Here is a 27,253-nt window from a genome sequence, read left to right as displayed (position 1 = left end):
AATTAAATAAGGGACACAAAGAATAATTATGATTTGTAGTGATGACCATGCCAGTAGCATTGATTTGATCATTACATACTGTACACAAATACTGATAGTAAAATCTGTCCCCAATAAATATTTATAACTGAAACTAAATTAAAAAACTAAAACTAAAAATAAATTCTTAGGAATAGAGGTAGGTCTCTGGAAAGAATAGAGAGGCAGGGCAAGGAAAGAGAAGAGATGACAAATCTCTTGTTTTTGAGAGAACCGTAGGAGAACTACTCGAAAGATATACAGAAGTAGAGTCATTGACCACAGTTTGGAGCAGTACAGGCTGATAGGTAAGCAGAGAAACACTTCAGAAGCTAGAAAAATGAAGAGAATGAGAGTGGTAAAGCTAACAATATAAAATATTATCTTTTCACAAAATGGTTGTGTATAATAAAAATAGCACGCAGAATAATGAAGTACTTTGTTCTAATAATATCTAATAAGAAAAACAAATGAAGACTATCTTCTGGCTACAGAGAAGTAGGCTGTATTAGGCCAAATATCCTATTGAAAACAAAAATAAAAGCTGGAAGTTTGAAGGCAACAAAGATTAAAGGTGGCAGTCAGGACTTGAACAGGAAAAGGGAAGAAAAATGCAATTAGGTAAGCCCCAAAGTCAATGCCCACTTTTCTCCTGAAGGTGTTTGGTGATTCCTCATTTTGAGAGTCTCACTATCCATGCATAAGCAACTTACTGAGCGGCTAAGAAGTTAAATTCTGGGATTTACCAAGGAGGACATTAGAAAATATCCTAATTTTTTAGCTGAGACTCCCTGAAGGGTTTCAGCTTAAGGGTAAAAGCAAACCAGAAATAGACCAGCCCTCAAAAATACCTCAAGCCAGCCTCAGTTCAATTCAGTCCTTTATTGGATGATGGTGACCTGCTCCTACACTAACTGCTTGCTAGAAGAAAAATTTATCCCATCTGGAGAAGGTAAATGTCATCCAGAGCCTCAATAATTTTTTCCTACATAATGCCTGCTACAAATATTTTTTTTTAATGAACTAGTGATTTCAAAGAAGCAAAATAAAGACTGAGAGATGACCTTTCAACAAATAAAATGGCAGCCAGAAGACAAAAGAATAACATTTTTAATGCAGTAGAAGAAAATTGTCTACTAACACAGAGTTCTATACACAGTGAAAGTGCCCTTTAATAATGATGGTGACATATAAATGCTTAAAGAAGTATCAACAAAGATATTAGTCACCAGCGAAGTCACACAAAAGGAAATAATAAAGGGAGTTATTCAGATAGAAAGAGAATGATCTGAGATGGGCACATAAAAATGGCAGAAGGAATAAAGAGCACCAGAGGTTAAATAGGTAATAAATTTTAAAAATTCTTGACTGAATAAAATAATGTACATGAGTAAGATTGGTTTATGATTTCTCTTTCTTGTAATATTCTTCTCAAGATTTGGCTTCAAGGTACTACCAACTTCTCTGTTCAAAAAATGCATATAACATAGACATTTCATTGAGATAATGTATTTGAAGAAACAACCAACTTGCAAAGAGTATATGCTTGGAAAGAGTGACTTAGTGGAAGGGGTTGGAAACCCCTTGGGTTTAAATCTTAGCTGTACAATTTACTAGTTATTTAACTTCAGAACAGAAGTTGTTAAATCTCTGAGTCTCAGTTTTCCCATGCATAAAATGAAGGCGATTATAATGCCTTCAATTAATTTTTTTGGGAAGCTTACATATTTAAGTTAAATGTTTCTATAACAGGCTTAGCTCAATGACTGGCATATATATGTGTTCAACAAGTGTGAGCCTCACCCCCCACCCCAATTCATCTCTCTTTTATTCCTTTGGTCTCTTTTCTTCTCCCTGAATGTCTCAGGTTGGGTTCCCCAGATGCAGACTGTCATTTGGTGTTTGGAGTGCAGTGTCTTTGTTAGGGATCATCACGTGTAGAATGGAGGGGGGTTGGGAAGCAGGACTGGGAAAAGGGAGTAGTTAAACTGAGATGTGGATGCATCCCACTGGATTTGACCGACCTTGGGCCTAAGGGACTGGGCCTTGATACCTCTACCTGGTCAGTGTTTGAACATGGGCTGTGGTGGGAAGCACAGGCCCTTTGGTGAGTGCACTTTCTGTAGTGGGGAAAGCCTGAAAGACCCGACATCTGGAGCAGCAAGTCCTCCCTTTTTATCATAGTGGACATATCAGAACAAGAACTAGATTCAAAGTTTGCTCATCCATAAACACACAGAGTGGGGAAAAACATAGGGATTATTTTTTCCGAAGAGCGAAATTATCTTTACCTTAAGATATACTTTATTTCTTTTCCTAGGATATGTAATTATAACCAATAGTATTAGTTGTTGGTTTGAAAAAGAAAATAAAAACACAGCTATGTTTGAATTTTGATTTAGTTAATATTAATATTAATATATTAAATTGTGCATAAAATTACAGCTAGGCTAGAATATTTAACAGGTGTTTAATTGTTGTAACAAGCATTGATAAAAATTTAAATTATTTAAAATATATACGGTTATGTTGTTCTCTTTTACAAAGCTCTTGACCAAAATTTGAAAAATTATTCACTCTTATGAAGCTTTGAAAATATTAAAGTACAGTAACTGTTAGAAATATGAAAATTAAGACTGTCACTAGGCCTTTGTAGTCTTTTGGATCACAACCATTCTAATACTTTATATTGTTTGCAGAGAAAATTCTATGTGTATCTAGAGTGTTTTCTCATGGGTGGTCATTAAAACTTGCTTAGTCTCTCTTCTTATATTCCTTTTCTTCTTGTTCAGCCTTGACAAAGCCTCTCTAAATTGATCCTTTACGAGACTAGGAAGAAAAGAGAAAAGTAGAAAGTGGAAGAAATTTTTTAAAAAAGGAAAAAGAGAGTAAAATGCAAGCAGTTCAACATTTTGCATCCACTCAAAATAAGTCCCCTGAATTAATTCTGTACAGAAATAAGCAAGGAATCAACTTTCCTTGCAGTTTTGCCCTCAAGATCATAAGCCTTTATAAGTCTTAACATAAGTTCTTAGTGGAAGCTCTTGAGTGGAAACTGATTTGTTTAAGGTAGTAGGAAAACAAAGTATGTCTTAGATACAGCACCCAATTATCAGATTAAATTTTTGCACCATAGCATTGTTTGTGAACTGACAAGCTTGTGCTAGAGAACTGCGCATGCACCTGTTTCTTGACTACTTGACATGACTCTCATTTGAGAGCTAAGATTAAGCATGTGTGAAATATTATGTCAAGTACACTTCGGCCATAATGTCACGCTCTACACTCTAACGTAATAAATAGAAGGATTACTGTTTCTTCTGTTCATTTCTGCAACTTATTGAGAATTATGTGTTCTTTTTTAATGCTTTGATATTTCCACATAAGAAAATAAGTAAAAAAATTTTGGATTTATCATTTTCTTTGACATAGATTAATTTTTTAAAGCTATATTTGGACTGTATATATCATAAACCTTAAAGAGGTAATTTTTGACTTTCAATTTATTTTTAATCATAAAAGAGGAAAGGCAATTTTTTTATTATTCAGGGGTACAACAAGAACTGCTTTTCTTTGCCTTCAATACAGAGAAAATAAAATTACTAATTGTTACATGTTTTCTGGTGGCATTTGGAAATCTTCATTCAATCATTTGATGGATATTTACAGAGATTTATTATTATCCAGTCACTATTCTCAGGGCTGGTGATATGTTGATGAAGGGACAGATGAATCCCCTGACCACATGGAGCTTATATTCTAGTGTGGGAGACAAAGAATCAAACAATCAAAAATCAAATTAAAAAAATAGTATAAAATATAATTAGGTAAGGATAAATGCTGTGTCCATTTGGTTTTAATCAAAAAGTACCAAAATAACATCATCTAAGACACCCCTCAGTATCTGTCTATTTTAAGAATTTAATTAGTATAAAACATTCAAAATAAAAAAGTTCTGAATCATGCAAGAAATTCTATGTACATGAACACTGAAAATACACACCAATGGAGAAGAAATTATAGATATAAATTTTATTTATATCTATAGCATGACTTCTGAGTCAAATTCCATTCATTTCAAATTACTGAAGACAGAGACATTCTCCCCAGAATCATATTTGAGTATGACAGTCACCAAAAAGTATCATATAAGTCATTGTATTTCACAGTTAAATTGCACTTTTGAGGAAAGACCAGACTGCGGAAGTGAGTATAATTTAACTGGAGCCTCACTGGCTCATTTGCCCAGAAACAGCCATGGTATGCAATGGCATGCCAAGGGAATTAATAACTGATGGATGATCAGAACTGCTCAAAGTGGTGATAATCATTTGCTACTTAAACCACCACATTTTGGCAAATAAATAGCCTCCACTGGTGCCAAATTTGTAATTACTTTACTTAACAGTGATGACATGTCTGCCTGTTCTGCAAGATCCCATACTGGTACTTCTGTTGTTAGCTGAAAACCATCCAGTGCTTGCAATAATAACCTCATTTCTACATCTGTCTCTTTGCAGGATGGATCTTTTAATTTCCTTTTTCTTTTTTGATCTGTTTTGCTCTTCGAAAGTTGAAAAAATTTAAACCTTACCCTTTGTGGGGGTAGAGGATGTGGAAGGGGGCTTTGAACAGCTTCACAATCATTTAAACACAGTTTTTAAAAATTTGTATATGTCTCTACATGATGATCTTAGATAATGACCTGGAAGTAACAGTCTCTTGCTACCTGGATAGTCCTGTGGCCAAGTGTTATGCTGATGAAAACCAGGACCAGACATTCCCCAGTAACCTCACCACTTTCTAGTAGCAAGTCCCAATTTCAGGTCACTAGCACAGGGCAACCAACCAATAGTGGTGCTCTAATGTGCTGAGTGAAAGATAACACAATTAGGTTCTGAATGCCTGAATTATGGCTAGGGAATGACGCAGGCTGTTCACAGAATAAATCCAAATGTATGGAATCTCAACTGGAAGGTTTCCACTAAAAAGGAGAAAAGTCCAGGCAAATTTACCTAAAAAGCACGAGAAAATATTTTCCAGCTGATATAAGGGCTTCATTCTAAGAAGTTTTTTTTTTTTTTTCCTGGGATTAAGTAAAGATACTTTGTTGGATATTAATACGGTCACTCCAGTTTCTTTTGGCTAGTGTTTGTATGATATGTATGTATGTGTGTGTACATATATCTGTGTAATTTTTGCATAATTTCACTTTAAACCAGTCTGTCTTCATATTTTAAAAAAGTCTGTGTTGCTTTTGATTGTTTAAGTAGCTTCTTTAGAATTGTGCATTTTTATATATTCTGAAAATCTCTGCCTTTTAAATGGGCTTTTAGTCTATTTATATTTAATTTAAAATTTAATACGATTAGGTTTAAATCTAACATTTGCTTTTTCTTAACTTTGTCCTATCCATTCTTTGGTTTTGCTTTATTTTTTACTTCCTTGTTTTCAAATAATTAAGCACTATTTTATGGTTCATTTTATTTCTATTATCAGATAAATGCTAATGCCTCTTATGTTTGTGTGTTTACTCTAGGGTTTCAACATGTATTTTCTTTTTTCTTTTTTTTTTTCTTTTTTTTATTTTTTTGTCTTTTTCGTGGCCGGCACTCAGCCAGTGAGTGCACTGACCAGTCCTATATAGGATCCGAACCTGCGGCGGGAGCGTCGCTTCGCTCCCAGCGCCGCACTCTCCCAAGTGCGCCACGGGCTCGGCCCATTAACATGTATTTTCAACCTATCCCAATCTACCTTCAAATAATGTTATACTACTTCACAGATGGTGCAAAAACATGTAACAGCAAACTTCTGCTCCTCCACCCTCTTGTTCTTTGTGATATTGTTGTAATGCATTTTAAATATACATATTTTATATATCTTAATTCATTCCTTGCTTTTGCTTTAAGTAGTCACTTTTAACAAGAGTAAACATTGAGAAATATATATTTTCTATTTATTCAAATATTTATGATTTTCTGCATTCTTTATTTCTTGTTGTAGATGCAAATTTCCATATGGATCATTTTCCTTCTCCTGGAAGAACTTTAAAAAATTTTTATTGTAGTATATGTCTGCTACCAATTACTTTTCTTAGCTGTTGGTGTGTGTCAATGATTCCTTAGTTTCCCTTTATTTTGAAGAATATTTTCTCTGGGCATAGTCTCTGGGTGAACAATTTTTTTTGGTGTTGGTTTTATACACTCTCAGTACTTTAGAGATGTCACTATTGTTTTATTGTTTTTTAGCTTGGATACTCTCTGAACAGAAGTCTGCTGTCATTCTAATCTTTATTTCTTTGTGTAATGAGCCTTTTTCTCTTTATGATTGGTTTCAGAATTTGATTATGATGTTTCTTGGTGTGGTGTTCTTTAGGTTCTTCCTTATGGAGCTCTTTCAGCATCTTTAATATATTGGCTGGTAATTTCCATAAAATTGGGAAAATTTTATTTCTTCATTTTTTTATTCCCTCTCTCCTCCATTTCTTTTTACTGAGACTCCAATAACATTAATGTTAGACCTGTATCTTACAAGTAACTGATGTGATGCTTATTTTTTAACTTTTTTTCTCTTTGTTCTTCATTTCTGATGGCATCTATTATTGGATCTTCAAGTTCATTGATCTTTTTTTTTTTTCTGCAATGTATAATCTACTGTTAGTTCCAAGTGTGTACATTTTTCATTTTAGATATTGCATATTTCTATGTTTCATGTGGGACTTTAAAAATTCTTCTAATTATCTTTTCAGGATGATAATGTCTTCCTTTAATTTCTTGAATCTATGTGCATATTTATAATTGCTCTGTTACGGTCCTTGTCTTCTAATTCCAATATTGCTGTCATTTCTAGGTCCATTTCTACTGACTGATTTTTCTTCCACTTATAAATTCATACATTACTGCTTCTTTGGATGCCAGATAGCTTTTGATTGTGCCCCAGACATTGTACATTTTATGTTCTTTATGCTTGATTTTGTTGTAGCTCCTAAAATAGTGTTGAATTTTTTTCTTGCATACAGTTACGTTACTTGGAATAAGTTACATTTTTTTTCATGAATTTTCTGTTCGGATTTGTTGGTGTGCTCCAGTGCATCTTTTAGCCTAGGACTAATTTAGTTTTAATACTTAGGTGAAAACATATGAAGAACACTACTTGATGTCCCTTGTATTTAATTGTCTCTCCATTCTGGATGATGAAAACACCAACTATTCCCAGTCTTCTGTGAGTTCCAGAAATTTTTTGATCTTCTTTTTTCTGGTGGTTCTTTCCCCATCCTTGGGTAGTTTCTTCGTGTATATCTTCTGTTTAGTACTCAGTAAAAGACTTGAGAAAAATCCCCTCTGAGAGGGATCTTCAGAACTCTTTGTGTGCATGTATAGTATCTTCTTCTCCAGTATTTTCATCTCTATCCTATCAACTCAGCAAAGTTGCTGATCTTCTGTTTCCACACCCCTTCTGGCATTGCAGCCTGTAGCTTTTACTAAGCTGTGCATGTGGGAAATCATAGATCTCACCTTTTTTTTTTTCTTTTTTTTTAGGGATGAGATGACCATCCTGTGCTATTAGCTGTCAAATGTTTGAAAATAGTTGTTTTATTTATTGATTGATTCTCTATTTGTTAAGGTGGGGAGATAAAGCTCACTCTATTTCTTTACCATGGTTGAAAGTATAAGTCTCAAAAAAACATTTCAACATTGCTTTTTTTAGTGAGAAATTATCAACAATAATTACTGTTATGGTTATAATATTGTGTTGTAGTGTATGTATATAAAATTGTATTTCAAAGTCCAAAAGAAATGGAAGAAGAGTACATGTCATTTTCAAATAATTACTTTCTGCACTATTGACTATTTTTACTGGGTAGTAATCCTAAGTGACATATATGATCTTTAAAGCACTGACCTTTTAAACAGTTCAATCAGTGCAGATCATGTGAAAGCTTCTTGCTATGTTCCCCTCCTTCCCCAGATGTAACCATTGTTAATTTAGTAGGGATCACAATCTTTACAATGTACTTACATATGTATATAAATATAATTTTACTATTGTTGTTTTATATATGTGAGCTGTATGAGTTGTATTTTTTTTTTCATGTTCACCTATTTTCTTTTTCTTAGGAATATTTTGAAGTCCAAACATAAATATCGAAGTCGTTCTTCAGTGCTGCATAATAATCCAAAGTGTGGAAATATCGAGTTTATTTAAAACTGTGTACTATTGTTTAAGTGGTTTCTGATTTTTACCACAAATGGTGTATAATGAACATAGTTGCAAATATCTTTGTGCAACATGCTAATATTCTTAGAAGGCTAATAATGGGAAATAAAATATTTCATTTAAGGGCAAATAAATATTTTAAGTTCAATTAGTAATTCAAAATTGCTCTCCAAAGTACTAAATTCCCACAACAGTGTATGAGTGCTTTCATTTGCTCACGATCTCAGCAAGCTGGATACTATCAATGTTTAAAATGTTTTCAATGTAATAAAAATATGATGAGAAATGGAGGAACACGGATGCATCATGATGATTTCAGTGAAAGTTGAAATAGACTTGTGTTTAAATATATAGTGATAGTCTAGTCAATTGTCATTTTTCCTTGAACTTCATGGCTCTACCGGTATTTAATTCTTTCTCTCAATTAACTATTTGTTTCTTAAACATTGCTTGGATTCAGAGCAACTTTTAAAGAAATTTTAAAAACCCAATTACCATTTAAGGATCTTTGCACTGACTTAAATTGTTATTAGTCATTTATTACTCACTACATGTCCTAAGGTGGAATGTGCTACTAACCTGCTGTTCAGTGTCCTCCATCATATAAAGGCGAAAGATTTATACGATCTGAAGAGAAACCAGAGTATCTCCATCATATAAAGGATAACACAAACGAGAACCAGAAATATGAGTTTCACATCTACAAATGGCTACAAATAGTACTAATGCGTAGGAAACTTGTACTCAGTCGGAGAAATTTGGGAAGACTTTAAGGAAAGAGTACTTTTAAAAATAGACCTTAGACAACAAAGGGATAAATTTTCAATAAAGAGCCTGAACAATGAGAAAACATATGCCGGACTTCAAAAAGTTTGTGGAAAAATGGAATTAAAAGGTAAAGTTAAAAAATAAATGCCTTATTTTTCAACATAATCTCCATCAAGTTCAAGACACTTTTGTAAGTTATGATACTAGTCATTTAGTCCATCTCTAAAGAATTTAGTTTCCTGGGTATTTAACCATATCCATGCAGTAGTTTTTACATTATTAACTGAAGAAAATGGGTGCTCTTTAAATATTTTTTAAAGTTAGGAAACAAAAAAAAGTCAGAAAGAGACAAAACAAGACTGTAAGGTGGATGCCTAAATGATTTCCCATTGAAACTCTTGCAAAACTGCCATTGTTTGATGAGAGGAATGAGCAAGTGCATTCTCAAGGTGGAGGAGACTCTCTGGTGAAGGTTTCCTGGATGTTTTTCTGCTAAAGCTTTGGCTAACTTCCTCAAAACATTCCCATAATAAGCAGATGTTACCATTCTTCCCCCCTCCAGAAGTCAACAAGCAAAACACCTTGACTAGCCCAAAAAATTGTTCCATGACCTTAGCTCTTGACCAGTCCACTTTTACTTTGACTTCTACCTCTTGGTAGCCCTGGCTTTGATTGTGCTTTGTTTTAAGGATCATACAGATAAAGCCACATTTCACTTCCTGTTACAATTCTTCCAAGAAATGTCTCAGGCTCTTGATCTCACTTGTTTAAAATTTCTATTGAAAGCTGGGCTCCTGTTGCAGCTGATCTGGGCACAATAATCTTGGCACCCATCTAGTGGAAAGTTTGCTCAACTGTAATTTTTCAATCAGAATTGTGTAAGCTAAACTAAGTGAGGTGTCTATGGTGTTGGTTATTATTCCTGCTGCTAATCATTGGTCTTCTTCAATGAGGGCACCAACAAGATTAATTTTTTCCTCCCAAATTGATGTGGGTGGTCTGGTGCTGTGGGCTTCATCTTCAACATTGTTTTGTCCCTTTTTAAAACTAGTTATGCAGTTTACAAATGGATTTCTTTGGGGCATTGTCCCCATAAACTTTTTGTAAAATATCAATGATTTCACCATTCTTCTACCCAAGCATCATCATAAATTTGATGTTTGTTCTTGCTTCAATTTTAGCAGAATTCATGTTGCTGTGATAAGGACTCTTTTCAAAATGATCTCATCCTTTTCAGTATCTCAAACTAGATCTCATTCAGATGTGTTGAAACAAGTTAGTCTGAGTTTATTTTGACACAAAAAATATTGCAATCTATGCATAGTTTTTCTTAATATATATTTTTCATTAACTTTTTGCCAACTCCTTATATTTCAAGTTGATAGAACACAAGGCCAAATACACACAAATTTCATGTAAGATGATATATTACAAGACAGAGAGAAATCCAGATGTTTGAGAAATAGTTGAATCTGTAAGATAACAGTAGCAGCGATCTCTTCATTCTCTATTTCTAGAATCTCTCTTTAAAAATACAGAATTCAACATTACTTATATAAACAAATTTAATTATTTTCTAGTTGTTTTATGAATGAAAGTAAATCTTATATTTTCAACTAAGTTTAAATTCCTTAATGGCAGAATCTGGACGATGTCTGAAATTTACCTTCTCATTCTGTACTGAGTTTAGCATAGTGAAAAATTAACCATGATTTCTATGAATGGTCAACAGATTCTTAATAAATGCTCACTGAGAGTTTGTTGAACTTAACCGTCTTTTGCCATATTAATTTTTGTTGATTTTTATTGTTTGTTTCCAGATATCACTGGGTTAAAACTTGGTTCAACTTTAGAGATGACATTTTGCTGAAAGTTTCAGAATTTAGCTAAGGGCAATCCTAATGCATTGTGGCTTCCCTTACCCCAATATTTGAGGGCAGCTTTCTTTTGATTTTTTAAAAAGCAATGCTAACGTGCTCTTGGAGACACAGAGGAAATTCTGATGAACTTTTATGACATCCTTGTCTTTAATAATTTCCTTCCCGGTCCATTGTGAACTATATAAAGTTGAAATACTCCAGATGTAGTTGCTAGAACAAAAGAAATATCTGAAAAGTTCATAAGACATGAGGATGACCCTATGGTAAATCCTTTTAAGTTTTTCTTCCAGTTTCTTCTTTTTTTAAAAGACATTCCCTCGATCTTATTAGATCTAATTCATGGGGACAACATTCTTCAAAGTCTAGTTATATCACTAATTCAAAACAGTGGTTACTGCATTTAAACTATTTAGGAGATCCCTATGGTTTGTTTGTATGTTTGCTTTGCTTTACTTTGTTTTGTCTTGTAGCCTCAATGCTTAAACCTAGGGTTTTTCTCTATAATTAAATAGAGAAAATTCTTCCTTTATAGTGTAAGGTGCAAGTGCATTAGGACCCAACTTGGAATTCAGGAATGAGGATCGACATAGGTTTTATCCATGCTGCGAAATTCAGTAGAGAGCTGAGTTGAAGAATAATATTTCTGAAATATCCTTGTAAACATTTGGCAATGATTAATTTCACTAGCAAAGTAGTAGTTTAATTGTGCCTCATTTCTTGTCTGTATAGATTCCCAGCCAAGTCATGTCATCTGTTTTTTACTTCCAGTTTTAGGTATTTTTAAGGGACTCATGAAAAAATCCCCACCCTCCTTCTTCTTGGCAAAGAGCTCTGAGCTACTCAGAACAAAAGAGCAAAGTAACTACACCTGATGTTTTATTGACATGCACACACATGCTAAACCTGACTTGTGATGCATTTATATTCACTTGTAAAAAGGTGAGTCACCTGTGTCTGCAACTGTCACATGTAAGTTATTTATTCCCCTAGCCATGTTCCCCCACCTGATTTATTCTGTAATGGAAAAAATATGTTTTAAATGGCTTAGCCGGATGTTTTATCTATTTCAAAGTCTTAGGTGTAGCACCTGCTATTGCTTTTTTATTGTTTATGTTGCCTGGGATTTGATCTGGGGTTGTAAGACAGAAACTTCTGTGAGAGAGGAAGTGTCTAAGTCTTGGATTTTATCTTGCTGTGTGTCTAAGAAGTAAGGTCAGATGAGCCCATTGGCAAAGGCTACTTATAAGGAAGATAATATTTTATTATAGATTTGTAGATTTACAATAAAAATAGCTTGCTAAAATATTTGAGATAGTAATTATGTAATCTTAGGTTTTTAAAAAAAGTATTGATAAAAATACTTAACAAAATAACTCCAAAGAATAAAGCTCTCTTTGGTAGCTCTCTTTGCAGAAAACAGCTTTGATCAACAGCTTTTGGTTTTGTTTTGGCTCTTCAGATCCTATCCAAAACATTATGCTTTTGAATTAAAATAATACAACCAAGTATTACCTAATTTTGATTTCACGACAGTTTTGATAATATGACAGAGTTGGATCGAGTTTGAGGAAGGAATTAATTTTGACTTAGGAAAAGCTCTACTGTGAAAACAAATCAACAACTAGTATTGAGCAATATATTAATAAATATGTAAACATATAGAAATAAATATTTAAAAATTTTTTTAAAAATTACTATTACCTATTAGATTTATCTATTCATTTATTAAAAACCTGCTATCTACCAGGCACTTTTATAGACTCTGAAGATATAAACAAGAGACATTTCCTGCCCTCGAGAAGTTAAAATAAATATAAATAAATAAAAAAGAAAAGTAGGTGACAGGTTTCTTGAAGATCTTACATTCCTAAAGAAGTGCCATAGTGTTTCCCGAAACAATCGTAAAACAAAAACAACAACAAAAAAAAGAAATTAATGTCTTAGTTAAGGAAGTGAAACAGTAAAAAAACTTTTATATACATACATACATGCTGACAGGTAGTAACAGGTGATAAAGAGACATAAAGCAGGATACAGGGGTGGAAGGTACAGGGCAGGGAGGCAAGGATATTTCAGTGGGATTAGGAGAAGCCAATCTGAGGAGATGAAATTTCAGTGGTAAGTGAAAGGAATGAGAAAGCTGTGTTAATATCCAGGAGAACCTCCCAGGCAGAGACATCAGCACACACCATGCCCTCGAAGGAGGATGTGCCAGGGTGGTTTGAAGAACATCATGAGGACATTGTGGCTGGGGCTTTGTGGGCCAAGAAACCAGGGCAGCTCCTGCTGGGCCATGTAGTCCACAGACAGGATCTGTAGACAGGACAGGTGCAGCAGCAGGAAGACATAGGAGGAAGCTATTGCTCTTATGAGTGTAAATGGTCTTATATGTCAGTTTAGGTCAAGTTTCCCCATTCAATGAATAATAAGAGTGCTTTAGATTTCCAAAGGTTTTTGGATTTCAAAATTTCAAATCTGTCATTATGGACCTGTGTCACATCTATTGATATAGCATCCCTGAAAATAGTGCTCACAAATTCCTACCACTATCTATGCAGATAGAAGGTAGCCTTTCATCAGAAAGGATTATCTGAATATGTATTCCAAGTGACCAAAAGATAAATCAAAATTTTAAAATAAAATAAATAAATATTTCTATAACAAAGAATTCTCAGGTCTTCCCTTATTCACGTGAACCCCCAATTTAGGGATTGGGTTCAACCACATGTTGCCAGGGCGTTCTGAAGCCCAGCAGTGAAACTTAGCTTATCAGTCCTTTCTTTTCTTTTTGCTTCCTAGTACCAGGAATTGGGTTCCTTATGCCCTATCCTCCTCTTAACCACTCAAACTAAAGGATTTGCATATTTCATAACTAATCCATGAAGGAGTTCAACAAATAGACAATGCCATAGGTTTTGGTCAACGTGAGAAAGATTTTGTAGCATGAAGGCCTTTTGGAAATGCTTTAAGTGGTACATCTGGTAGATTCTTATTTTGTGTGCTTAACAGGAGAGGGGACAATTGAGGCTCAACTCTGGAAGGTGTGTCCAGCATGGAGCTTCTGACAGAGCCAGGCTGGCTAACCCCCACCCCCGTTCACACCCCCTTGCAGCCGTGGCTCCCTACAAACTGCAGAGACCCTTGGGACCAAGAAGGTGCTTCCCTTCCCCAGAGTAACAAAGACGGAGGTGGTTGACTCTTGGCTCCTGATGGCAGAAATCCCACAGTTAGGGGGTGGGAGTGAATATTCTGTTTATATAAAATAATAAGCCTCCTCGCCATACAATTTTGTTATCAGAACTTCACCAAACCACAGTAAACCCACCAAACAAAACAAAAGCTCTGCTTTGAACACAGAAAATACAAATACAGTTTTTGTTTGCATTTTCAAACTGTCATTTGGTCATGTCAGAATCTGTCAGTCAGAAGCAGCTTAAAACCCTGTTTTCACCCCCTCTGGGATTTCATTCAGTGACTTACCAGTTCAAAAGCAATCCTCTACTACACAATTAATGCTCATTTTTAGTATCTGTCACAGCATTGTATACCTCATTTTATATATCATCCATACCTTCCTGATGAAAATACACTTACATAAACATAATTACATGGTTACTTTAAAAAATCACCTTCAGAAATCTACCTTTTAAAAATAATTCCATAAGCACCCTCTTTTTGATTCAGAATAAATCATCGCTAATGGTATTAAACTATTTCTGTGTCTATGTATGTGTATGTGTGTTTAGTACTGCTAATCTATTTCATAATTTTTTCTGACTTGCTAAAACTTGGAACTTCTCCAAACGTCATCTTTTTTTTTCTTTTCTTTTTTTTTTTTTATGCTTTAAATTACAAGAACTTTAACAGGCATCTGAAGTCTTTCAAGTTGGTTTCCCCACCTATATATATTAAAAAATGCTATGGGTGTGGAAAATAATTCATTGCCAACACAGTCATCATCCAGAATTGAAGCATTTATATTCCAGTTCCGTATTGCACTGCCTTCTCTCAGTTGGCTGTAGACAAAAACTGCATAGTAGGACTGTTACTTCTTCAGAATCGCCATGGTGAATTTATGCTAGAACCACACTTCACAGAGATTAGGGAGTAGGAAAATCAAATTAGAAGGAGGCAAGGAATAGCAAAATATACACAATGTTCAGTAATCTATAAAAAGTATACTTTGGATGGAATTATGAAATTATCTGGCATTTATTTTACATACAAAAGGACAAAGGACTGCAGACAGAGAAAAAATAAAGCAATAATGACAGGAAACTGTTACTCAATTTAATATATTGTTTTTATTTCCTTCTCTAGACCATTGTGAGGGAAAGTTTTAAGATCGTAGACTTCTGTGTTTTACAACACTTACTGTGGATTTACCCCAAAATTCCTTGTACCACCAACACCTTCTTGGAATAAATCACACCAAGTAGTGTAGGAGAGATTTCATTAAGTAGGTATATGTACAACACATCACTAATGAAAAACTCCTTTTCTATACACAATATTGACCGCATGAGTTTTTCTCTGTGTTGCTTGAGAAATGTATATGCTGATTTCATATGGCTTAAAGCACTTTTCAGTTTGTAATATAATTAAGTAGAATTAAGAGAGTACTCATTCAAACTTTACCAAAAATAAGACCTAGGACAAGCCTTACAAGCAAATTTTCTAAGTTTGAAAATAAGTTCTTATTGTTACCGTTACTGGTTGTATTGGTCTACTAGGACTACTGTAAAGACTACCACAAACTGTGGGCTTAAATAACAGAAATTTATTTCCTCACAGTTCTGGAGGCTGGAAGTCTGAGATCAAGGTGTTGGCAGGGTTGCTTTCTTCCAAGGCCTCTCTCTTTGAAGATGGCTGTCCTTTCCCCGTCTTCGTATGTCTTCCCTCTGCGTGTGTCTGTGACCTAATCCCCTCTTCTTACAAGGACTCCAGTCAGAATGGATTATGACCACTCTAATGACCCTATTTTAATTTAATCACCTCTTTAAAGGCCCTTTCTCCAAATACAGTCACATGCTGAGGTACTGGGGATTAAACATGAATTTTGGTGGTACACAATTCACCCAATAACGGTAAGTAAAATAAAATGTGCTTGAAAACCAAAGAATTACTCAGTCTTTGTGAATTTTGTTGCCGAAGTTTTCTAAAAACACAGCCATGAGTTTCTATGAGAATAGACTCCATGTGAATGTCTGTCTGTCTGTCTTACAGCCTGAGGTACAGTGCTTTAGCAAAAGGGCAGATGCAACCAGTGAGTATACATAGTCTATTGGCATTTTTGAAAGGCTTAGAGAAAGCTAAAGAGTGAGGTGTTGAATACATCTTAAGTTTTTCAAAGCAGGGCCTTCCTTGCAATTATAATACTACAAGAAGCACGGAAGTGTGAACAGGCAGTGTGAACAGGGGGCCATCGGGGGATCCTCTGTCCTTTTGTCCCCATGTCTGAGGTTCTGTCGTAGAGAGAGAATCAATTTTATGCACATTGAACTTCCTCTTCTTTCTTTTATAATGTCTCTTAAAGATTAATCCAACCAAAGTCACCATTTAAAAGAAAAGGAAACCAAAACTCAGTCAACAGCAGAATCAGAACCAAAATCTAAGTCCCGGGACACCTCTATCTTCTTCTCCTACTTTATGCTGTCTGCATTGAATTAACTCCAATTTCTTCATTTCTTTAATGCTCTAATTCCTTGGTTATCAAAATCCTTGAGCAGTAAACTTCTATTGTTTTATTTCTGGCTAGGGGCCTTCCCCTTCATCTGGTATTCGACTTTTCTTTGACTTGAGAAATTTCCTCTCCCCAGTTGTGGGGATTGGGGGGATGTGTGTTCTGTCAATCCAGGTCCCCTGCCGTTCTCACCAAAGAGATGGGCACATTACCCAGGATTCTCGATTAAAAGATTCCTGAGGGAAATTAACACTGATGCTAGGAGAGAGAGGTGTCCTTCTTCTGGAAATCATGGCCCTTGAGGATAATGTGAGCTCTGGAATGACAGAGAAGAGATCCTGATTGGGAAGGAGAAAAGAGAAGCTGAAAGAAGTAGAGAGAGATAAGAAAAAGGAGTGAGAGAGACACACAGACAGAGAGAGATAAACAGAGAGAGAGAGACATAGAGACAGAGAGAGAGAGAGAGGAGAAAGCGACAGTAAATAAATACATGATGATGCTATTTAGGCCTGGGTCCAGAAGGGCCAAAAGGATATGCTACTTCTAGTTTTTAGTTAGTGAACCAATGCATTCCTTTTTTTTATTTTAAAGGTAGAGTTTGAGTTGGGTTTCTGTCACTTGCAACAGAAAAAGAACTACCACACTACTGCAAAAAATTCTGTTCAGAATAAAGGAAGTTAATCTCAGCCACATTCTGTAAGGTCAGGCACACCCCACATTCCACTTCTATCAAAATTCCAGAATTAGGAGATATTTCATGGGTGGAATAAGAGTTACTTTAGGTTACAATATATCCACATTTCTGGGCATCTTTTCATGGTGTAAATTATGTATGTGGAGAGCCACGGTGGTAACTCGCTGGGTTGCAGAGCATGGGGGATAAACTTCATGACCAAAGTTTATTTTGCATGTTTGAAATGCTCAACATCCATCTCGTGGGTTAGAGGAAACCACATGACTTGTGGAGGGCAAGCTCCCAGGGCCAACATTTTCCATAGCAAGGAAGTCTGCCAATGGTTACATTGTAACTTATCAAAGAGTATTTTATTCTCTAATAAGGGAAACATACATACAAGGCTTCATTTACATGAAATAAGTTGATGCGTTTATTTTAGGTATAGATTCAAAATTTCTTCCTTTAGCATTTATTATGCTGATAAAAGTGATTCTGGTTCTTTTTCCATGGTTTCCTCGCAATCTGCCTATTCTAATTCCATTTTGATGGAAGCGTATTGAGCAGATTCTTTGACTTACGCAAGAGATCCTATCAGAAGTTTACAAAACGTAAAGTTGAATCTGAACATAGATTCACTTATCTATAAAAGTCATTTTGTTTTGGTCATGGCCAATGTTATTCAGTATTATTTTAAGAAATAGTCATATCATATTTTTGATCATATAAAGTATGTTCATGATGTTCTTAAAGCAGAAAGAAAAGCATTGTGTGTGTGCACATCCTGGGAGAAAGGAGAGTAGTATAACATATGTCATTTCAGCAGGTCAGCAAGTATATGATTAACTCAGTTCTGATCACAATTAGTGCACATATCAGTAGATGCTTCCCCAGCCACTGAGGTGTAATTACCTCATGCGGGGTGACAGAAGGTGACCGACTGTGACATGCAAGAAATCTGTAGCATTATCAGTATTCATGGTGTGGGGGGAGGGGACAAGATAAGTAAAATTTCTCCTTCTTGTTTTTGAGCATTAAGGGCAGAGTGTTTTTTTTTTTTTTTTCCTTGACTAATATACCATATGCTTTGTGGGAAGTTACTCAAAGAAGAAAATAATCCAAGATCAGATGGAAAAAAAAAAAAGTAAAGAAAATAGAGACTACCCAGAGTGTGTTAAAATGATATATTTATTGACAAAGGAAGTGGTCAACTCTTAAACAGAAGACTATTATTATATAAAAGACTATCTGGAATTGACAGATTGAGGATGGAAAAGGGTTGGTTGACTTATTTCTTTAGGTGAGACAAACAATATTCCCATATCATATGGTTTAAAATTTTACCATTATAAAAATCTGAAAAGTGATGAATTTTACTGTAAATACTGTACCCATTTCACAAGTTTTCTTAAACAACTGCAAGACTCTAATTTTTCCATTTGGTTAATAAAAGATCATGCAATCAACAGGAAGATTTTTATTCCTTCACATTTCTCCCTGGGGAAGGCACTTACCCTAAGAACTATTTTGCCTGATGACAAGTAGCAATTGCACTTACTTTGATAGTGTCCAATGCATGGCTTCGCTTAATTTGCATCTATCTACTAAATGGCTTAATTAATTTTGCATTGTGCTTACTGACTAGTTTTAATTAGCAGTTAAATCAGTTCAGTTAACAGAAAAATGTAGGTGTTTACATGAATGCAAATCACAATGTGTTCTCGGGGCTCAATTCAAAAATTTGTTCCATGCCATTGATGTTGGATTTCTTCAGGCTTTGCTGGAGAAAAAAAATATATCTATAATATTTCCCTCAATAAATTATGAACATTTATGATTCATCTCTACAACCCCCCCTCCCCCCAAGATCTATAATGAGGAAGGTGTGTGCCAGACCAAAGTCATCTCCCAGGCAGGTGTCTTCTGTCCTTCACTGAAGGCTCTGCAAATGTGAGTTCCAGGAATGGCTCTTGCTGTGCCAGCTGCAGTTGGGTTTTCCTTAGTAAGATGTCATGGGGCAACTACCATACAGAGGTGCCATGAATTTCTCCATGGGTGGTTAGATGGTGGCACAACACAGAACCAACCCTGATGTGTCTCCTTGGTGATTTCGATGTTTGTGGAAAAAAATAAGACGATTCAACTTTTAAATTCCTGCTTTGTTTCTAATACAGTAAATTCTTCCATCCACTGATTTGGCTTCTATATAAGAGAAAGAATCAACCACACAAACAAACTGTGTTTTTAAAACAAAAATCCTATCAACCAACTATTTGTAATGTATAAAAATTAATTTTACCATTCCTGGACACTTTGATTCATTCTAAGGATGATCTGCTTTAAAAAAAAAAATGGTTTCTGGAGGAAGAAAACATTAAAGAAGAAAAATCTTCATTTGACTTGAAATTCAAGATATCTCTGCAATTTTAGGAAAACCAGGACAGCAGGCTCCTGTAGCTATGTAGTACTGTCAGGAGAAAAGGGAAACAGACTTCGTATACTGACAGCTGAAAGACTATGTGCTAAAATGTGAATGGTACAATTTCAAAATATAAAATATATCTTTTCCTTAAAGCTAAACTTTAGAACTTTCATTGTTTGGATGATGACTTTAGTTTTTCAAACCTCTTTATGTGTGTTACAAATCACTTGTTACACTGTTTAAGACATATTTTAGTAGCCACATATTTTTCAGTAATCTCCGATTACAACCTTCTTTCAGTCTTCTTACTGTCAGTATGAACACGGGATAGGTGAACTCCCTTGTCAGCCTTTAAGATTCTCACATAAGGAGAAAACAGTGCCCGAAAGTCACTTATTTATTTGAACAAAACCCCTTTTCTATGCTATATCTGTTCAAATCATTTGCAACATAAATTGAGAAATTTGGCATCACACAGTATAATTGGATTATTTTCCTCTTACTAGAGAACAACCGCAGAACAAATAATAAATCTCAGTAACAAGGTCAAAGTTGGGATTAATAGAGGTGTGAAGCAAGCAGGTCCTGAAAACTAGGGCGGGAACAAATTCCACTCATGATCCTGCTGATGGATACGTGTGGATATGGTTGCAAGGCCAGAACATCTTAGAAAAGTTTCATATACATAGCAACCAGAGAGAAAGGGAAATATTTTTTGCCAGAGAAAAAATTATGTACTTTACATGTTGTAGTATACAGAAAATTCCATCTGTATTTCTGTAGTATACAGAAAATACCATGCATTATCATGGTATTCAAGACAAATACTGCAAATTTATGCTACAGAATTCCGTCCCACTCTCTTTCCTATAATTGTACTAATCTGAATCCTGGGACCTTTCAAGGGATGCTTTGATGTTAACTTAGTATTGTAATTATTAATTTTATTTTTCAAAAAGCACCCAAACATCCTGAAAAGATACCTGAAAAGTTAAACTTTTATAAATAGGATGTTTGTATCTTTATCATTTGGGGGGTATTACAGAGAAGTTCTATTATACAAACCACCTCTCAGTTTATGTAGTTTAACACATAAAAGATTATTATTATTAGTGGCATATCTTCAATAAAATATTTTTAATAATTTTTAAAAGCAGTTGTAGTAATTTCAATGATAAATAATGAAAAGCATTTGGAGTTTAATGATGCCTTTACATGGACAAAGCAAAAATTGTACCTACATATTTCTATCATTTAGTGAAATAATGAATAATACACATATTTCACACATTTTCAAATACATTGTGTTACAGTATGTTTTGATTTCTCCTTCATTCCTAAAGGATATTTTCAATGGGTGTAGAATTATGCATTAACAATTCTCTTCTTGCAGTGCTTGAAGAACGTTGTATCACTCCCTTCCAGTCTTTGTGGTTTCTGATAAGATGTTGGCTCTGTTCCTTCTTTCCTTCCTTCCTTCATTTTCTTTTGTTGTTGTTGTTGTTGTTGCTTGTTTTTTGTCTATGTGTAATGTATCTTTTGGGGGGATGCCCTCAAGATTTACTCTTTTTCTTTTATTTCCAAAAGTTTGACTGTGATGTATCTTGGTGTAGATTTGTTTAGATTTATCCCATTTGAGGTTCTCTCAGTTTCTTGAATCTGTAGTTTTATGGATTTTGCCACATTTGGTAAAGTTTCAGCCATTATTACTTTGAACACTTTTTCAGGCCTGCTCATTCTGCTGTTCTGCAAATCCAGTGACACGACTGTTATATCTTTTGTTATAGCTGCACATGTCCCTGAGAATCTGTTCTTTCTTTCTTTCTTTCTTTCTTTCTTTCTTTTTTTTTGGTTTCAATCTATTTCCTCTCTGTTGCCCAGATTGGGTAAATTCCATTGTTTTATATTCTAATTCCCTTATTCTTTTCTCTTTCCTCTCCATCCTATTTTTGAGTCAATCTGCTAAGATTTTTATTTCAGTTACTTTACTTTATAGTTTCAAAACTCCCATTTGGTTCTTCCTTATATATTCTATTTCTTTGCTAAGTATTTCTGTTTTCTTTTCATTTGTACAGGCATATTCATAACCGTTCATTGAAGCAATTTTAGGATGGCTGCTTTAAAATCCTTTCCAGATAATTTCAACTTCTGTGTGACCTTGGTATTGGCATCAAATTTTCTTTTTTCATTCAGTTTCAGATCATCTTGCTTCTTGGTGTGATAAGTGATTTTTAATTGAATCCATGCAGTTGTTCCTTAGGTACTGAGGTCTCTAACCATTCTACCTTCTTTTCTCTACCATGCTAGGTCTTCTCATGTTTGCTTTACATATAATGACCAGGGATTTTAGTTGTACTTAGCAGGAATAATACGGAAAAGTACATCTATTCCATTTTCCTGGAGTGGAAGTTCTTTGTGTATTTTGAAGTATCCGCATAGTTAGCGTTTCAGTCTACTTGGTTATTTAACAATTTTACCACTTTAACATGTCTCCTTTAATCTGTAAAGTTGGCTTTATTTGATATTAGTATAGTCTCCATAGTTTTTCTATTCTTGTACTTTGTATGGTGTATCTCCTCTTTTTTGTTTTCTTTCAAATAATCTGTTTTTAAATTTAATATCATCACCTAAAAACAACATAAGATGAGATCTTGCTTTTTCTTCCAACCTGACATGCTCTGCTTTTTAATTGGGATGTTTCTTTCATTTACATTTGTAACTGTAGACATGATTGGATTTAAAACCATCAGTTTCATTTCATGTAGTCCCATTATACTTTTTAAATTCTTTTTTCCATGCCTTCTTGTGGTTAAACAAGTACCTTTTGTTAAACAAGTACCTTTAGTTAAACAAGTACCTTCAATTCCTGTATTAACTTTTTGGTTATATCTATTTTAAAAATAATTACTCTAGGTATGACAATGTTTATATTTGAACATATAAGCATATATGAAATGATCCTCCACAATCTAATACTATTATTTTTGTTTTGGACCATTAAATTTAAGTAAATTAAGAGAAGAAAATAAAAGTTTTTCATATTTACCCCTACATTTTTAATTTGTGGTAGTCTTTATTCGTGCCTGTTAATATGAGTTTCCATTTCATGTCATTTCCCTTCAGCTTGAAGAACTCACTCTGGTGTTTTTTTATAATGTAGCTCTGCTGCCAACAAATTCTTTCAGCTTTTGTTTCCTTAAAAATATCTCTGCTGTATTCTTAGTTTTGAAAGAAATTTTTGATAAATTTAAAGTTCCAAATTTATCATTCATTTTTTTCTCTCAGTATGCTATAGATATCACACCACTGTGTGCCTGCTTCCACCGTTTTAACGAGGAACGATTGTACGGGATTGCTGCATTGTTATTGCCTTATAAGCAGTGGGTCTTTTTTCTATGTCTGCTCCTAAGATTTTCTCTTTAACATTGACATTCATACTTTTAATTAGGATGTGTAGGGCACGGTTCTCTTAGTGTTTCTGCTGCTTGAAACTTATCTTTACAAGCAGCATAACCCACAATGAGACTCACAAACTAGCTTCAGGAAGTAGGCATTATAACACTGTGGGATTAAATAGATGTAGAAAACGTCAAGGTAATGGGTAAATTTATTTTAAAATGCTATACAAATATACCTGACCATGACAAAATAAAGCCAAGAAAACAATTGTTGTGGAAATCTAGAAATACAGGCATGCATCTTTTAACCAAAAAATGGGGTTTGAAAACTAGAAGTTTTCAGATTTCCAAAATATGTACCACTTGAATAACTCTGCACCTAGGCAGGAGTCAGCAGCTTCAGGGCTCAAAGGTGTACACCTGAACAGCTCTGATTACAGGAATTCACCAGATTGCACATTTTGGAGCTACGGCTGTGCACTGGAGCCACACCTATGCACCTGAACACACACCTGTGTGCGTAAGTTGCCAACCCCTGAGGGTTACAGCGCAGACTAATTTTACTAAAACTTGAAAACGACGACTTACATTTTCTTCTCTGCTAACGCTGCAGTTTGTAGCCCAAGTATTCATTATTGTTTTGTTCATTCAATTGTTGATTTACCGAACATTTACTGAGGGCCGGTGATGTTCCAGCAACTATGCTAAGCCTGCAAAACTATAAAGAACACAAAAAACATGATCTCTGGCCTTCATGGAACTGTGAGTCTACGCTAACAAAACCTCTTTTATTCCTGTGTTTCTTAACGTTCTCTCCCAGGTCCCTGTCACCAGAGTCTGCTGTTAAAAGTCTGAGCCTGAGCCTGATTCTGCTCCAGGTGATCCTGGGACTGGAGTTTGAGAAACTCTGATGTTGAGCAACTGCTTTCAAATGTTTTTAACCACCTGAAAATATAAGTGAATGAAATTGGAGCCATGCTAGGAGATGGTGCGTTCTTGGATCCTCATTTCCTGCCCTTGTCCCTATCTAGGCCAATGACATTCCTAAAGAAAATCGGTAAAGCACCACGTGGAACCACTGCACATCTCTGCACTCCAAAGAAAAGAGGGCCACGTGGCATAAATGAAGTTGTAGTTGGGGTAGAGATCAGATGCTTGTCCTAATTCTACAACAAGTTCTGTGACCTCAAATGAGATCATTTAAATATAAAAGTGACCTTTGATAAGAGTTTTAAATTTTTCGATAATTGTTCCTAAATCTGAATTTCACAGTGATCCCACGTGGTCAGTATTTCCAGTATACTCTTATTACTCATGAGGAAACTGCAGCTGAAAGGTGAGCTAACCACACAGCTGGTATGTGGAAGAGCCGTGGCTTCTGAATTTGTTTTCTGTTTTTAATCTTAAATTTTATTTTTAATAGACAGTATTCAAATGGTTTATAAATCCCTGGTTTTCTTTGTAGTGATTATACATTTTACTTTCCATTTCAGTCTCCCACTAGCAAAGTAGGATGTATTCCACATCCAAGCTTTAAAAAGCGTGTCACAGTTTTGGAATTTTGCCAACCTGATGGTTGAGAAATTATTTTAGTGAAGTTTTATTTGCATTTCTCTCTTTATGAGTAAATTTCACAGTTTTCCCATGTGTTTAAGGTCCATTTGATCCGTGATGTTATTTTTGTGAATCTTCTCTTTAGGTGCTTTTCTATCGAGTTATTTTTTGCTTCCAGATTTCTAAGAATTCTCTCGATAAAGTAGAAGAATTAGCCCCCTATCAGTTTTTGTTAACAAATATTTCCCAATCTTTCATCTAACTTTAAATTATTTATGACGTTAACTATCTTCCTTCCTTTACTATGCTAAAACTTTTAAAAATGCATCGGGCCTGTCTTAAATTTATGGCTCATTTCTTATGTCTTAATTTTGATTCATCTGGAGGTTATGCTTTTCACAGAGAGGTATGATTCCAAGTTTGTCCCTTTTGCCCTAAATGATCACCTACTTTTCTCAACACCAATAACTTAAATTCCCATCTGTACCCCACTGATTTGAGATCTCTTTTTCATTGCAGCTATTGCATTGCCTTGGGTGTGTGGCGAGGGGCGGGGAATCTATTCCCGTATTTTCTAATCAGTTCCACTCTACCTACTGCTATATCACTAGCATGCCATGAGAATTGTTGAAGATTCTTGGTGCTTGAACTTCTCTTAAGACTGCTCCCTCCTCGGAGCACTTCATTTTTAAGACTCTCCTGGCTCGTCTTCCCCTATTTATTTTCCATCTGATCTTTTATTGGAAATAAAATAACGTGATCAGAACACATTATATTTTTAAGTTAGTTTAAAGAGAATTAACATTTTTGTGATATGAAGTATTTCTATTCAAGAGTAGTCCATCTGTATAATTTCTGAATCTTCAGTAGTTTGAATTTTTTTCTTTATACAGCTTTTCTATGTTTCTTATAAAGTTTATTCTTACATATTTTATCCGTTTTATTGCTTCTTTCTTTCTGTCGCTTTCTCTCTCCGTATATATGTATATATTAACTACTTGTTTTTTGTGTAGTTGAATGTTGTTAGTTTCTATATAGTATTTCTTTATAGTATGTTTCAATTCACAGTAACTTTCTTGCTGTTTGTAGTAGGTTTTCAATTGATTCTGTTGGGTTTTCCATATCAGTCAGATCTTCTGTGAGTAGTAACTATTCTATCTTCTTTGCAATTGGTTTATGACTAATTTTGTTTTCTTGTAATGCTGTTGGTTAATACTTTCATTACAATACTAAATAATGTCAGTGATAATGATATCATTGTCTAATTCCTACTGTTAGCAGAAATGGCTTTTCTGTTTTTCATTATGAATGATGCTAGCTTTTGATTGAGATTGTCATATTTTATAATGATAAAAGATTTTCTATTATTTCTATTTTAATGATTTTTTTTAAAATCAAGCATGGAATGTCGAATGTACTCTCAGCATCTGCTTTAATCGACTTCCTTTAGAAGCTGGACTTAAGAATAGTAGGTATGTGCAAGTCATTTATTAAGAGAATGCTTCCAGGGGAAGGGAGTGGGGTAGGCAGGGCAGAGGAGGGAAAAGAAGCAAGCTAGAGTGCAGTTGCAGGCAAAAGTCCTGCAGAGGGTGGGCTTCAGCTGTGTCCAGAAAGATAACTCTAGGAATTGTAATTATGCCTCAGAGTTACCCCAATCTGATGCAAGACACTGACGTTTACGTTCCTAACCATTGGTTAATGGCACGGGAGTCAAGCTTGGGGGAGAGGAGCATAAATGCACAGACACTTGCAGGTGTCTTCCTATCTGTGCAAAGTGACTCCAGTAGTCCCAGGACAGCAGCATTTTCCAGCATTAAAATAACTTAACCTATGAAACAGATAGAGGGAGACAGAAGTGGTAAAAAGGTATCTTAGGGGATATGGGCAGAGCACAGGCATGGTTCCTTATAGTGTCTGTGGAGTTCACAGCCCAGATGCATCAACAGGAATGTAATCTCACAAGTACTCCTGGACTTTCCTTCGGATGTTAACTCTTACTCTCAGCTCTTAAATGTTAAGCAACCTGCGAGGTTATTCTACTTTCTATCTTCTGTCACCTTTCTTCTCCCATTTTTGTTAAGTCTTATTATTTCTCTACTGTCATAGCTCATAACACTTACATTCCATTTGATTTCTTATCCCTTCCTCTTGTTTTTGCCTCGGATGTGCAGTAAAATATATTTAATGCTGGCCATCAATCCTTTTGTTTAAGTTCATCCTTCAATGTCTTGATGGGTTGGGTTATATTTTCCAGTGGTCTTATCAAATAGCACTGATATGAAACATATTCCCTTAGTTCTTGTATCCAAACCCTTAGTCTATAATCTTTATAATTGAAGAAGAGTTTAGTTGAACATAAAATTCTTGGCTTATGTTTTTGAAAAAAAATATCCTACAGGTTTTGATTCAGTTTCTTCTGAGGAGTGTTGCTTTGCGGGAACCTGATACAAGCCTGTATTTTTTTTCTTTATGAGGGTGCAGTCTTTTTGCTCATCAGCCTGAAGTATTGCTTCTTCATCCTTTAAACATAGTGAGTTCACTATGATGTTTCCAGAGTTTGAGTTTTGGAAGACAATTTTCACTGAAATGCCAGATATCCTTTTACTATGTGAATCCAAGTATTCTTTTGTTTCAAAATAG

Source organism: Cynocephalus volans, chromosome 5, assembly GCF_027409185.1.
Source record: "Cynocephalus volans isolate mCynVol1 chromosome 5, mCynVol1.pri, whole genome shotgun sequence".
Classification (NCBI taxonomy): domain Eukaryota; kingdom Metazoa; phylum Chordata; class Mammalia; order Dermoptera; family Cynocephalidae; genus Cynocephalus; species Cynocephalus volans.
The sequence above is the reverse complement of the archived record's forward strand: the minus strand, read 5'-3'. Positions refer to the sequence as shown.